General features: G+C 35.1%; 1 long non-coding RNA gene across 2 annotated transcripts in view; it reads left to right on the forward strand.

Moving 5' to 3' along the window:
- LOC148939018 (uncharacterized) overlaps positions 1 to 11804 on the forward strand; it is a 31148-nt gene extending 19344 nt beyond the window's left edge. For both annotated transcript variants that reach the window (XR_016143570.1, XR_016143571.1), the window contains exons 3-5: positions 105 to 188; positions 1450 to 1502; positions 11603 to 11804. This is a non-coding gene — a long non-coding RNA (uncharacterized LOC148939018). The remainder of the gene's footprint in view (positions 1 to 104; positions 189 to 1449; positions 1503 to 11602) is intronic.
- Positions 11805 to 13896: the final 2092 nt, after the last annotated feature.

Raw genomic sequence — 13896 nt, forward strand, 5'->3', positions numbered from 1 at the left:
ACAGTAGTATTATCATTATAATAATATTATTAATATTATAAAGATATAACATGCACCAAGCAGTTGGAACTTCACTTGGTTTTATAATTGATTTCTATTTTCAGGGGCTCATTTTCAGTTGGACTAACAATACTGAATAACGAAAACAACGATTATCGGATCAATTTTTCTTGTACGTATCAATTGTGGTACGTATTCAGCTGTTTAAATGTAATCTCTAGTGTTTTTCTTTGAAAGATGTCTTTGAATTGGTTTACGGTCTTCTAGAGCATCTATCCCACTTCCTATTTCCATTGTTGAAACAGTTGTTGAAACATTGTTGAAACTACGCTCATTGAATAACAAGCTATTAAGTGCATTCATTAATTGTTTAAAGACAGAGAGGATATGAGGGATTGTTAACTCCGTCAGCACATTGGAATACTGTCCGCTTCTTCTGCATACATGGATCCAGGGGATACTGTCCGCTTGGAATATAGGGCCGCTTGTAAGGATTGCCCATAAGGCCGCTTCCTTATATTACTACATAACTACTTTCGATACAGCCACCACGGTAAAATACAAATTCTACCTTAAAGTTGTGGCCAATTTAGGTCGTTTTAGTGACCAGAAATGTCAATATGCCAGTTAAGAAAAAAACTATGTAGCCAATTTCGACGCCGGGCCCTGGCACTCGAAATGTGTTAGGATCGTATATATTCATTCTCGTTGTAAGTAGCAACCTCCAAATGAGTCAGCTTTGTTTGCTACTCTTTCCTCGGGAAATTGAGGGCTCCCTATGGAAGACATTGAAAGATAGTATATATATTAGACGAGCGACAACGAGAATCAATATAGAAACTTGTTTATTTCTAAATAAATTAAGTTAAGTTTAAAATTTGTTTAAAAATTAGGTTTCAATAATTGGTAAACTGTACTTTGATAAAATATAGCAATAAGGCTAACAGCAGAAAAATAAGATTGATGTCTGTTTTAAGCATGCCAACTCATTTCAAATACATTGGCTAATAGTGCTATATCCTATCTGGCTTTCCTGCTTTAGATCTCTCGACAAAAATTTTAATATTTTTATTTTTATATTTGTATTTAATAAGCATGGAAATATGCTGTATTTTAAACCTTTAAATAGAAGCAAGAGGGGGAAAACGGCTTTACAAAAGAAAAAAAATGAAATAAAATAGGAAATTACAACTAAAAATGTTTCTTCGTGAAATTTGTCTCTTTCTGTCTCTCTGAAATAAAGCCATAGTTGTTTAGATTTTCGTGAAAACGGCTGCTTTAGAAGGTCCAATAGTGTCTTACACATGTAGAGCAAATATTTGATACAGCCGAAATTTTTTTTTTAATCTAAGCTACAAGTGTTTGCTTATAATGTAAATACAACTCTAAGCCACAATCTGCCAAGCCGCGGGAGCTTTACTTACTTTTATAATCGAATTGTACTTTCAGGAATGTCTGGACAATGACCATCTCCGTAAGCACGTATTTTGGTGGTCTTGGAGGTGCTTATTAGTCTAGAACTCTTTAATCTCAATCTAATGTCTAATCTTTTCTCTTGGCAGCTTTCCTCAAAGTTTATCTTGTTGGGATGACGACTTATTGCTCAAGTTGAAAAAGACTTCTTTGGAAATTTTCGCCACTATCGTGTTTTCCATTCTATGTTACTTGTTTGCTGTATTCAAAGCTTTTTTGTTAGCTTAATTTTCGATCATTTTGTTTAGCTAGAAAGGTGTTTAACACCACAGTTCCTTGGGGGGGGGGGGCAACCAAAAAAAAAATCTTTTGAAGTAAAAATTTTTTTTAATTAATGTTTAAAAAATTTTATAGATTTAGCAAGATAATTTCTCCCAAACTCCTCCGGCTATGTCCATGGTTCTATATTAATCCTCTTTTATCAAGGTTGATCAATTATACTGAGGTTGCTTTAACCTAATCCCCCCCTCCCGTCTTCTCCACAGTAAGATGGTTAAAGTCTTGGGTCCTTATAAACGGAACCCACACAAAATCAAGCTAGGCAAATACTGACAAAACCCAAATCCCTCCCCCTTCATAACTACAAAACAATCAGAGAACCGTACTGAAGATGTTTCAAGCTCTCATCTACAAATATTTGGAATTATGTATTTTGTGTCAAAGAATACTTACTTAAAACTTCTTCGCATGCTGAACAAAGGTCTGCGTTGCGCATGTACCGATCTCCTAATTCAGTGTCTTCGGCCGCGTGTGCAATGCGTGGTTGAGGGCAAATCTTCCTGTGCTTTTTTCCCAGATTTCTCCAGGTACCCATTTTGAGCTGGGTCAACTCTGGCTGAGCTTATAGGGTCACACCATTGACCCCCGTTCCAAACCAAATAACCAACGAAACCAGGAATTGAACCCCTGACCTCTTGATTTCAAGTCTGGAGCACTAACCACTCGGCTAGGACGGCTGTGTCAAAGAATGGTCACGGATAAAACAGCAACAGCGCTTTTTTTTCGCTCCAACCAAATCATATAGAAGAAATGTTTGTGAAAAACTGCTTAAGGGCAACTCAGTCCCAAATTAGAACTTTCATTTTCCTGATTATGGGTCAAAATCTATTGGCAGGCAGCCAACAAGGGGGCAACAAACATTTTTTTTATGTTTTTTCCTGATTTTGCTCTATTTCATTTGGTTTCCTAATAATTACTTTATAGTCCCAAATTTCCCGGGGGGCATTGTGCCCCCCCCCGCGGGACCGCCGCGCCCCGGCCCGCCCCCCGGAGGCTGGGTAAGCCCCCCTACCGCCCCAATCGAGAGGCTTCCCCCAAATAAATCTAAAAAATCAATTTCCTGTCTTACAGTCAAAACAGGATTTCACTGTTTCACAAAACAGGATTTCACTGACTGTGAACACACAGTCAAAAACAAGATTTTGAAACATACATGTCGAAAGGCGTGCGTGTAACTGAACCCTCATTCATTTGAGTCGTCGTTCAACTCAACCTTCGTTCAACTCAACCAATGCATATTTAAACCCCTGTTTAACTCATTCCTCATTCAACGCTACCCCATTTAAATCAATTTTGTACAATTCAGTCCTCATTCAACTCAGGGCCTCTCAAAGATAACTTTTTGAATTGTCATTTTCATTGTATTTTGTACCTAATTAATGAATATTTTATATGAAAAGATGTTTTGATCACTGGGATAATTTGAGTGTTGTGCCTCTTTGCTATTTGGATTTTTTGTAGTGGCTGTTTTTTAAGGAACAAGAAAAATTTAGCTATAAGAGATTTTAACCCAGAAAAGGTTAACATAGAATAAAAGAAATAAACTGAAACTACCGCTTAGCTGCTTAAGGGTATCAAAACCCTTGAGTGAACCCTTTTACTTTTTGAAATTATAATAGTGGATTGTGATAGGTTCAGTGTTGGATATAATCTCCGACACTGCACCATATTTCAATTCGGTGGCGAAGGACGGAATTACGACAGGGGAAAGTTTTCGCAGCGCGCAGCTGATCGATCGATGTTTGTTCTATTTTTGGTAGTTTTATAAAACTTTCGAAAACTAAATTTGACGAGAGATCAAGGACTGGTTAGAGGTCTTTACCCCCCCCGGAAAATAAACCCCGCCGAAAATACCTCCCCCTTCGGAAAATCCCCCCCCCCTCGTCCCATGGTAACCTAAAGTTAAAAAACACGTTTTGAAGAAAACTGCCTAGTGAAAAAAATTTTCGTCTGACACTGATTCACGAATGATAACTATTATTTCGGTTTATGTAAAAAAAAAGTTTATTGCAAAAAGAAATTTATGGTGATATCGAAAAAAGCCTAAAACTCCTCGAAAATGGCATCAGATCAAAATTAAAAGCGTACCATTGGAATCATCATGGTCGGAAGCCTCTCACAGGGAAACTAAAGTTTCCCTCCTTGAACAACAAGAAAAATCGCTTTTTTGCATCGGTAGCACTGATCTGTCTCCCTTTTTTTCTGTTTTTTTTTTATTTTTTTTCCAGGCCTAGTGGGTTACCAGAACATCATAGAGAGATACTTAATAGCTCATTCAAACGCTATTTCTTATATCTACGTGCTTTTTTATAAAATCCGCCATCTGCAAGTGCCATATGGCACTAAAATGGCGCTTTGTGCCATTTCTCAAGCAGTGGCACTAGCAGGCTACCAGAACATCGTAGAAAAATTTTTTATAGCTCGTGTAAAAGATATTGCTCATATCTACGTTCTCTCTAGAAATTCCAGCATCTACAATTTCCAAATGGCACTAAAAACGGCACTTTCTGTACCATGTCTCAAGTGGAAAAGCTGAGGCTATTGGGCTAGCAGAACTTATAAAATTTATGTTTAATGGCTCGTTTGAAAGCTATTGCTCATATCAACGCGCTTTTTTGATCAATTCTACCATTAGTAAGTGCGACGTAGCACTGAAAATAGCACTTCTGGTGCCACTTCATAAGTGGAAAAGCTCTGAAGTACAAAACAGGTACTATTGTGATAGTTATGTTCCAAAACCCTTAACTGGAGGTTTACAAAAACCCTTCCTGCACTCTCCCCCTTGCAACCCCCTTAGTAAGTTTCATAAATCGTCTGCTTACCAGTAAGCTACTGAAACACTAGCAGGCTACCACACCATCGTAGATAGATGTTTAATGGCTCAATTATAAGCTATTGCTTATATTTACTGGGTTTATGCAAATTCTACCATCTATTATATCTCACTGTTTATATTATGAACTAGTTTCTTGGTATAATTTGAAATTATTTATTGGTCAGGTTTGAAGCACTTGCTGAAACCTAGTAAACAGCTAACCAATGTTAAAAAAACCACAGTATTAAAAGTTAAAAAACATTAAAACGGTCTTTTTTTTCTTCTATTTTCCAGGCCTAGCGGGTTACTAGATCACCATAGAGAGATGCTTAAGAGCTCATTCAAAATCTATTTCTCATATGTACGTAATTTATATAAATTCCGCCATCCGCGAGTGCCATATGGCATGAAAAAGGCACTTTTTATGCCATTTCTCAAGGGTTGGGTCTAGTGGGCAACCAGAACATCGTAGAGATTTTTAATAGCTCATATAAAAAATATTGCTCATATTTACGTTCTTGCTATAAATTCCACCATCTGCAAGTTTCAGATGGCACTAAAACTGGCAATTTTTGTGCCATGTCTCAAGTGGAAAAGCTGGGGCTAGTGGTCTACCAGAACTTCTTAGAGTGATGTTTAAGGACTCATTTGAAAACGTTTGCTCATATTTACGTGCTTTTATCAATTTGTAAGTAAAATATAGCACTGAAAACAACACTTTTGGTGCCATTTTGTAAGTGGAAAATCTCGGAAGTATAAAACAGTATAATTGTAATAATTATGATCCAAAACCCTTAACTAGAGGTTTGCAAGAACACCTCCAAAATGTTCCTCCTCCAGCCCCCCTTAATAAGCTACGCTATTAAAGTCCTACAAACACCAATATGTTAAATTAGATTATTAAAAGCGTGGTTCTGTTAGTACAGGGCTGGACTTTAAATTAGATTATCATTCGTTCGACTCCTCCTAGGATTTTTTTTTTCAATCATGGTTTGTCCCTTCTTATTATTAATTTTTAGTTAATATATAAGAACCACTCACATATACACCCCCTCCAAACCCTCTTAGTAAGTTTCATAAATCCCCTACAAATCTTAAAAGTAAAAGATTATTGCGAAAACAAATAAACTAAAACTAAAAACTTTTCAACTAAAAATTTACCAAAAATTGAGTTTGAATGATCAAAAGTTTTGAATTAAACCTTCAAACTTCACTATGCGATGAAGCCTGTGTGCTAGTTCTAATGGCGGTAATTGAGGGGAAGGTACGTCCTTGCCCTCTTTTTTTTTTGCTCCTTCATATTTTTTTAAAACAAATTTTTTTTATAATTACAGTGAAAAAGGCACTGTTTTCTTGCGCCCAGCGGGGGGGCGGGGCCCACGGAAAGTGCAATTTTTGGGAATGTGCTATCAAGTCAAATTTATAAAGCGATTAGGCATAAATATAAGCTTTTAAATGCACCCTTAAACAGCTCCATAAGTTTTCAATTGAAATTAAGGAATGACATTAAAACTTAAAACGAACAGAAAATATTCCGTATAAATAAAACATAACATGGCAGGGTTGTTTCTACATTCAATTTGAATCAAAATTGTGCAAAGATTAATCTAAAAACACAGTTTTTCCAAGGGAAGTAAAGAGCGAAGTTGAAACTTAAAACGGATAAAAATTATTGCTTCACAGTCTATCTAATATATATCAATTAAACTAGTACAAATAAAAAAACTACTTATGTTTCCCAGTGTTTTTAGGATTATAGAAAACTAGCGTTCTACTGAAAACACAAAATAATATAGGAGTTTTGGCACAGAAAAAGTAAACCAATTAAAGACTCATTTTACAGAATTAATTAAAAAAAACGAAGTTTTTCCGAGGGAAGTAGAGAGCGAAGTTGAAACTTAAAACGGACAAAAATTATTACTTCACAGCCTATCTAATATATATCAATAAAACTAATACTGATAAACAAACTAATTATATTTCCCTATATTTCTAGGATTATTGAAAACTAGCGCTTTACTAAAAACACAAAAGTCAAGTATAAGAAACAGGAATATTGGTTTTGGAGACAAAAGTGAGAATGTAGCCTGACGACAATAAACTAATCTGTAATGCTTTCCGTATCTTACACCAGTTGTGACACCAATAACTCTAAGTATACAATTAAAATTATCTTAAAAACATAAGCGTGAAATTAAATATTTTTTTAATAACCACAAAGTCATTGAAGAGCACAAAGTCAAATATAGTCACAATAACCACAAAGTCAAAGTCACAATAACCACAAAGTCAGAATAACCACAAAGTCAAAGTCACGTAAATATTGGATTGATTCAGGTTGTATTTTGGTCTTGCCAGCTATAATACCAAGGGTGAGTAATATACAATCTTAGATTGTAATAAATATGCTTTAGTATCACTTGAAATGAGGATCAAATAAGACATAATATGAACTATGGAAATCTGGTTATTTCTCTCTACACAACAGTGAATTTCAAGCTATGAGACAAATTCTAAAGCTAATCTATAGTCCTAATACTATCAAGATGGTTTTACTTCGAGCTTGTCTACAAACTAATCATGACTTGTCCTTTTCAGAACAAAAACCAGAGCCAGTCATTTAACTGAGCAATTGTGCAGAAGTTATACCATATTAAACAACAATAAAATAAAACAACAATCCTAAAATTTATTGTTGCTTTATCTTAAAAGGGATTGATCCTAGGAGGGATTGATAGCATTTTTATTCTGTAAAAAGTGTCTTTAAATGATTTGCTTTTACTATGGCAGATATCTTTTATTCTTTTGCTTTGTCAGTAAAGCACTAGTTTTCTATAATTCTAGAACCACAATGAAACGTAATTAGTTTGCCTATCTGTATTAGTTTTATTGATATATATTAGATATGCTGTGAAGTAATAATTTTTGTCCGTATTAAGTTTCAACTTTGCTCTTTACTTCCCTCGTAAAAACTTTGTTTTTTTTTAAATTAATCTTTGTTCGTTTTTGATTAAAATGTAATGTAAAAACAACGCTGCCATGATCTTTTTTATTTATACGGAGTAATGTATGTTAGTTTTAAGTTTTAATGTCACTTCTTAGTTTCAGTTGAAGACTTTTTTAAATTTAATTTACCGATCTAGGGAAGATAAGACACCTCTAGAAAATACTGCAGACAACCTTGAGAGCTACGAAAAACTTCCAGTATATAACATAAAGCTCATTGTCCAAACTTCACTAAATAATACATGTTTTTCAGGAACATTTGTTTTTCGATGAAAAAAAAACTGCTTTTACTCGACCGACTTTGCCTGAAAAAGCCAAAACGAACTCGCCTACTGACTAGCAGAAACTAGAAGGCTACTGTAACAAAAGAGAGCTGTTTAAGGGTTCATTTAAAAGCTTATATTTATACCTAATCATTTTTTATAAATTTGACTTCATAGCGCATTCCCATAAAGTGCAATATCGGTTGTTTCACCCTTTTTTTTCAAATGAAAAATGTGCCTTTTCCAATGAAATGACCAAAAAAAGCTGTTTTTCAAAACTTAGGCAGGAGAAAAAATAAGGGGGCTAGGACGTTCGTTGCCCTCAATTACTGCCATTAAAACTAGCACACAGGCTTCATTGCAGAGTGAAGTTTGGAGGTTCAGTTCAAAACTGTTGATCATTCAAACTAAATTTTGGTTGATTTCTAGTTGAAAAGTTTTTAGTTTTAGTTAATTTGTTTTCGCAATAATCTTTTACTTGTAAGATGATTAGCCGATTTATCAAACTTACTAAGAGGGTCTGGAGGGGTAGTATATGCGAGGGTTCTTATAAACCTCCAGTTAAAGGCTTTACACCAAAATTATTGCAATGGTACCGTTTTACGCTTCCAAACTCTTCCACTTAAGAAGTGGCACCTAAAGTGCCGTTTTGGTGCTATATGGCACTTATGGATGGTAAAATTGATAAAAAGCACATAGATATGAGTAATTGGTATAACATAAGCCTTCTCGGGATATGCTTTAAAAACGAGTGCATCACATTTGCAAAAATTGTGGTTTAAATTAAAATTAATAAAAAGCCGGTAAAAACAATTATTGAAAAAAAAAAAAAATCCAAGCTGAAATCGAACACATGATAATATAATTTTAATTCCAGCGCTGTACAAAAATATCCACACCTCAGATAATGTAATTTGATATATTAGTGTTTGTAGGACTTTAATTGCATAGCTTATTAAGGGGGCCTGGAGTAGGAACATGCGGGAGGTGTTCTTGCAAACCTCTAGTTAAGAATTTTGGATCATAATTATTACAATGAAACCGTTTTATACTTCCAAGATTTTCCACTTAAGAAATGGCACCAAAAGTGTTGTTTTCAGTGTTCACTTACGAATGGTAGAATTTATAAAAAACGCGTATATAAGAGCAAAAGTTTTCAACCGATACATTAAACATCAATCTAAAAAAGTTCTGTTAGCCCACGAGCCCCAGCTTTTCCACTTGAGACATGGGACTAAAGGTGCCATTTTTAGTGTCATCTAAAAATTGCAGATGGTGAAATTTATTGGAAGAACGTAGATATGAGCAATATTTTTTATATGAGCTATCAAAAATCCATCTAAGATGGATTCCCACCCCATCTAAGATGGTAGCCTGCTATTCCCAACCCTTGAGAAACGGCATAAAAATTGCCTTTTTTCGTGCCACATTACACTTGTAGATGGCGAAATTAATATAAACCAAGCACATATGAGAAATAGATTTTGAATGAGCTCTTAAGCATCTCTCTATGATGTTCTGGTAACCCGCTAAGCCTGAAAAAAAACAAGAAGACCGTTTTAACTTTTTTTAACTACTAGTTACTATGTAATGTGGTTCGCTGTTTACTAGGTTACAGAAAATGATTCAACCGTGGCAATAAGTTCATTGCTAATTCTCCCCAGAATCTAGTTCGTATTGGAATCCGTATAATCTAATAGACGGTAGAATTTGTAAAAAACTAATAAATATAAGCAGTAACTTTTAATTGAGCCATTAAACATATATCTACGATGGTGTTGTAGCCTGCTAGTGTTCCAGTAGCTTACTGATGAGCAGAAGATTTACGAAATTTACTAAGGGAGCTGGGAGGGGGTGTACGGGAGGAGTTCTTGTAAGCCTCCATTTAAGGGTTCTGGAACATATCTATTACAATAGTACCTGTTTTGAACTTCAGAGTTTTTCCACTTAAGAAGTGGCACCAAGTGTTGTTTTCAGTGCTATATCACAATTACGAATGTTAGAATTGATAAAAAAAAAAAAAAAAACACATAGATATGAGCAATAACTTCAAATAAGCCATTAAACATAACTCTTATTAGTTCTGCTAGCCCAATAGCCCCAGCTTTTCCACTTGAGACATTGCATCAAAAGTGCCATTTGGAACTTGCAGATGGTGGACTTTATATAAATAACGAAGATATAAATCATATCTTTTACATGAGTTATAAAAAATCTATCAACGATATTTTGGTAGCCTGTAATCGACACTCATTGAGAAACGACACAAACAGTGTAATTTTAGTATCATGTGGCAGTTACAGATGGTGGAAGGCATAAAAAGCAAGTATATATTAGAAATATCTTTTGAATGAGACATTAAGCATCTCTCTATGATTTTCTGGTAACCCGCTAGGCCTGGCAAAAAAAAAGGGAGACAGATCAGTCCTACCGATGCAAAAATATCTGATTTTTCTTGTTTTTCAAGGAGGGGGACTGTAAGGTTTTTGACCATGCTGATTCCAATGGTATGCTTTTAATTTTGATCTGACGTAATTTTTGAGGGGTTTCAGCAAGGGTGCCGGCAGACATTTTCCAGGGGGGAGGGCAGACGCCAAAACAGTAGTGGTGGTTCGGTGACAGTTTAGATGGTTTACGGCACCAAAATACGACTTTACCCCGAAGAGGATGAATTTGAAATACATTTAAAATCTTGAGAAGCTAATTGATTTAAAAGTATCAACAACTATATTTTAGGCTATATTTTGCAAAAGAAGTAATGCCACAGGGTGGTAGAACTGGATTCAACTAAGTGGATTCACATTATTGATAATGAAATGTTGCTATGTTGGGTGAGATGTAATTGCGCACCAGCTATAAGTAGGGGGTGTGAGTCATTGTTTAGGGGGGGGCTGGGTAGATTCCTTCAGAAGTACATTTTAATGGACAAACTGCTTACTCTTCATGAGGCTTCAGATAAAAGTTGAAAGCAGAAAGGGGGAGTAGGAATTAATTGAAATGTTTCTCTATACAGCTAATATGTTACATTCCCATATTTACCAGCACAGAGGTGGAAAAGGCAAGGCAGGTCATCTTCAGCCCCGCCATGAAATTTCTTTGGGGTGTCAAATACTGCTAGGAACTTAGTTTTTAGAAATTTTCAATGGTAATATTTTTCTTTTTCATTTATATGAAGTACTTCAATGTATTTAAAAAAAATATATGTAATGTGTTTATCAATAAGAAAATCCTATTGTAGAGGTTGTGATATGGTATCGATTGTCTATGGTATACTTTTCATTTCCATCTGCCATTTTCGAGGGATGATATGCTTGTCATTCAACAGGCTCTGTGGCCAAATTGAAAAAAATGTGGCATATTTTTTTTTATAAGATTTTTTCAACCTTACTTGATGCTTGAGAATGCTTAAACAAGCTACAATTACAGGCTACAATTCTTACCCCTCCCCATCGATTAAGAAAGATATCATGGAAAATAGAATATAAATCTAAAAAAAAATCTGATTATGTATTATTAGTAACCTCTTCGACGAGGAACGTTTTAGAGAACTTAAAATTTTAGGCTTTCGTCTTGAAGCTGTTAAACCATTTAAAATATAGGATACCCTCCCTCACCAAAAATGAGAAATATCCATGAACATAGAATGAAAATTTGAATAATTTGTTTCTGTGTATTTTCGTACCTTTTTCGACGACGAGAATTTTAGAGCGCTTATAATTTTAGGTATTATATATTCAATGTTTTATTTTCTTTGTTTCTTTTTCAGGTGCTGGGGATTAGTCTATTTGCCACTTATTTCCTATGATTTGAGTTATAGAAGGCTTCAATTAAACACAATCACAGGAAATAATAGCATAGACTACTAGGAACTACTAAATTTCACTGAACATAATCACTACTACTGGATATAATTCACTGCAAAATCTTCAAAGTTCGCTTCACAATAACAAGAATCAGCTCCACCTACTTTTTTTTAGACCTTTTTTAAGTAAATATTTAGAAAATTACATGTGTATGAACTTATTGGCTCCACAGGCACAGCGCTTGTACTGCTAAAAAGGGCTGTGTTTCTTTACGTCACCTTTCAATCTATGATGCAAGTTGCCGGGCATAAGTTTCTTATTTGGGTGATACTGTTCTAGAAGTTAAAATGGCCTGAAAATGGACAGACGTTTTTTTCCTATCCATTTTAAACTTATATTCCTAATTCCCTGGATCTAGGGACCCCGAAACACAATAGCTAATTAAAAAAAAAAATTTCTGTTCCCCCAAAGAAGGCCAAATTTTTTTTCTAAGCAGCTTGGAGCAATTTACCCAATTAAGTTCCTGGACAAGGGGGCAATAGTGTATAAAAAACGATTCAGGGCCGTGGGTCATCTAAAAATTCGCCAGAAATCTTAGTTTTGACTGGTTTTAAACTTATTATTAAAATTCCTTGTTACGAATATTATTTTGATAGTTTGAAAATTAATATCTTAATCATTTATGTTATTACGCCTTTAGGCTCCTCTATTTCATCATCCTTATTTAAGGAAAGGGAATTACAAGATTTCGGATAAAAATAAAACACCGACTAAAATATTAATAATATACAAGAAAAAAAACTGACTCGGTGGATTACCACTTAGTAAAACAGAGTTACGGGATTATTCGGTTGAGTACGACAGTTCATCTGTGACAACTAAGAAGGTGTAAATCTAACTCAGAAAACTCTGAAAGCGACCTAGATAATATACTGCCTTCCTTTAATGGGTACTTTCAACTATAGGGTAGAAGGTCTACCATTGACAAGTATATTCAACCTTGCTTAGACCAGAATCATGCACGGATTCTCAATTGTAATCTTCTGCTTTACAAAACTTGGATTTAAGTTTCTCCTCCTAAAATAAATCTTATTTACCGATTGACCTTTTTTTCTGTCCAATTTGTTTCTCAAGCTCACAAGTTTTTCGACTTTTGTAAGACGCTCTATACTCTCTTCACTTAAACAAACAGTGGAAATTCAAGCTTTTTCTTATACGAAAATTATTTTGCCGTATCTGACTTTAAAAAATCTTCCTTTTATAAAAAAAAGATTACTTATTTATAAAATTAAAAAAAACTTTAAAAACCTTATTTCAGTTTTGCCCTTAACCTGCAAAATTTAACTCGTGCAACATGCCGCCTTTTGAATTAACCATAGTTGACTTTTGAATTCTAAAATCGACCTACAGTGAAGTTCCTTTTCATTGCTACTGTTTGCTAGGTCGTTACATTACTACTGCTATTATTCGGACCTCTTCTTCAGAAAGTCAGACAAATTTTTCAAGGTATCTATAAGTCACCATAAATTGTTTCGGTTAATATTTGGGTCAGTGTTCTTACAAATAACAACATAATCGTTTGGGTTTTTCAGTTCGATGATGTTATTGGGAAGTGCCATAATATACTTTATGTAAGACCAGACATGTACTCAAAAATTTATTACAAAAGGTCCTACATTTCTAAAGGGATGAGGCAAGGGGGTGACAAGGCACTGATCCAAAGAAACATAATAATTTATAAACTATGCCTTAGACCTTAGATCCTCCTGTGCCTCCAGAGGTGATTACGGCATCCAAGAAGAGTCGCCAGGCATCTCTCATTACTGCGGCCGCCTAGACATATTCCCAGTCAGGTTGGATTGAGGTTTCCGAGGTCATCCCAGTAGCTGCGTCGTAGGGTATTTTTGGGGCGTCCTCTTCTTCTGGTACCAAGTGGCTGCCACTGAAGGACGAGTTACGGTAGTCGAGTTTCGGACATGCGGATCACATGACCAAAGTATCTCCACTTCCTATATTTGATCACTTTGGTTACCAGTGGCTGAGATGTCTTCTGTCGTATAGTAGTGTTTGTTACTTTTTGGAGCCAGTGGATATTTAGAATGCACTTTAGGTAAATGATTTAGAACTCGAGAAGTATCTTTTAAATTAATTTCTATATGTGCCAATTTTAAGAACCGTTGTAAAGAGTTGAAAGGAAGTTTCTGTTGAATAGTCTCAGCTGGAGTCGGAGAGTGCTTCTGACTGCGACAAATTTGAG

This window comes from Artemia sp. Qi Xiang Cuo, unplaced genomic scaffold (assembly GCF_049724085.1).
Source record: "Artemia sp. Qi Xiang Cuo unplaced genomic scaffold, ASM4972408v1 HiC_scaffold_22, whole genome shotgun sequence".
NCBI lineage: Eukaryota > Metazoa > Arthropoda > Branchiopoda > Anostraca > Artemiidae > Artemia > Artemia sp. Qi Xiang Cuo.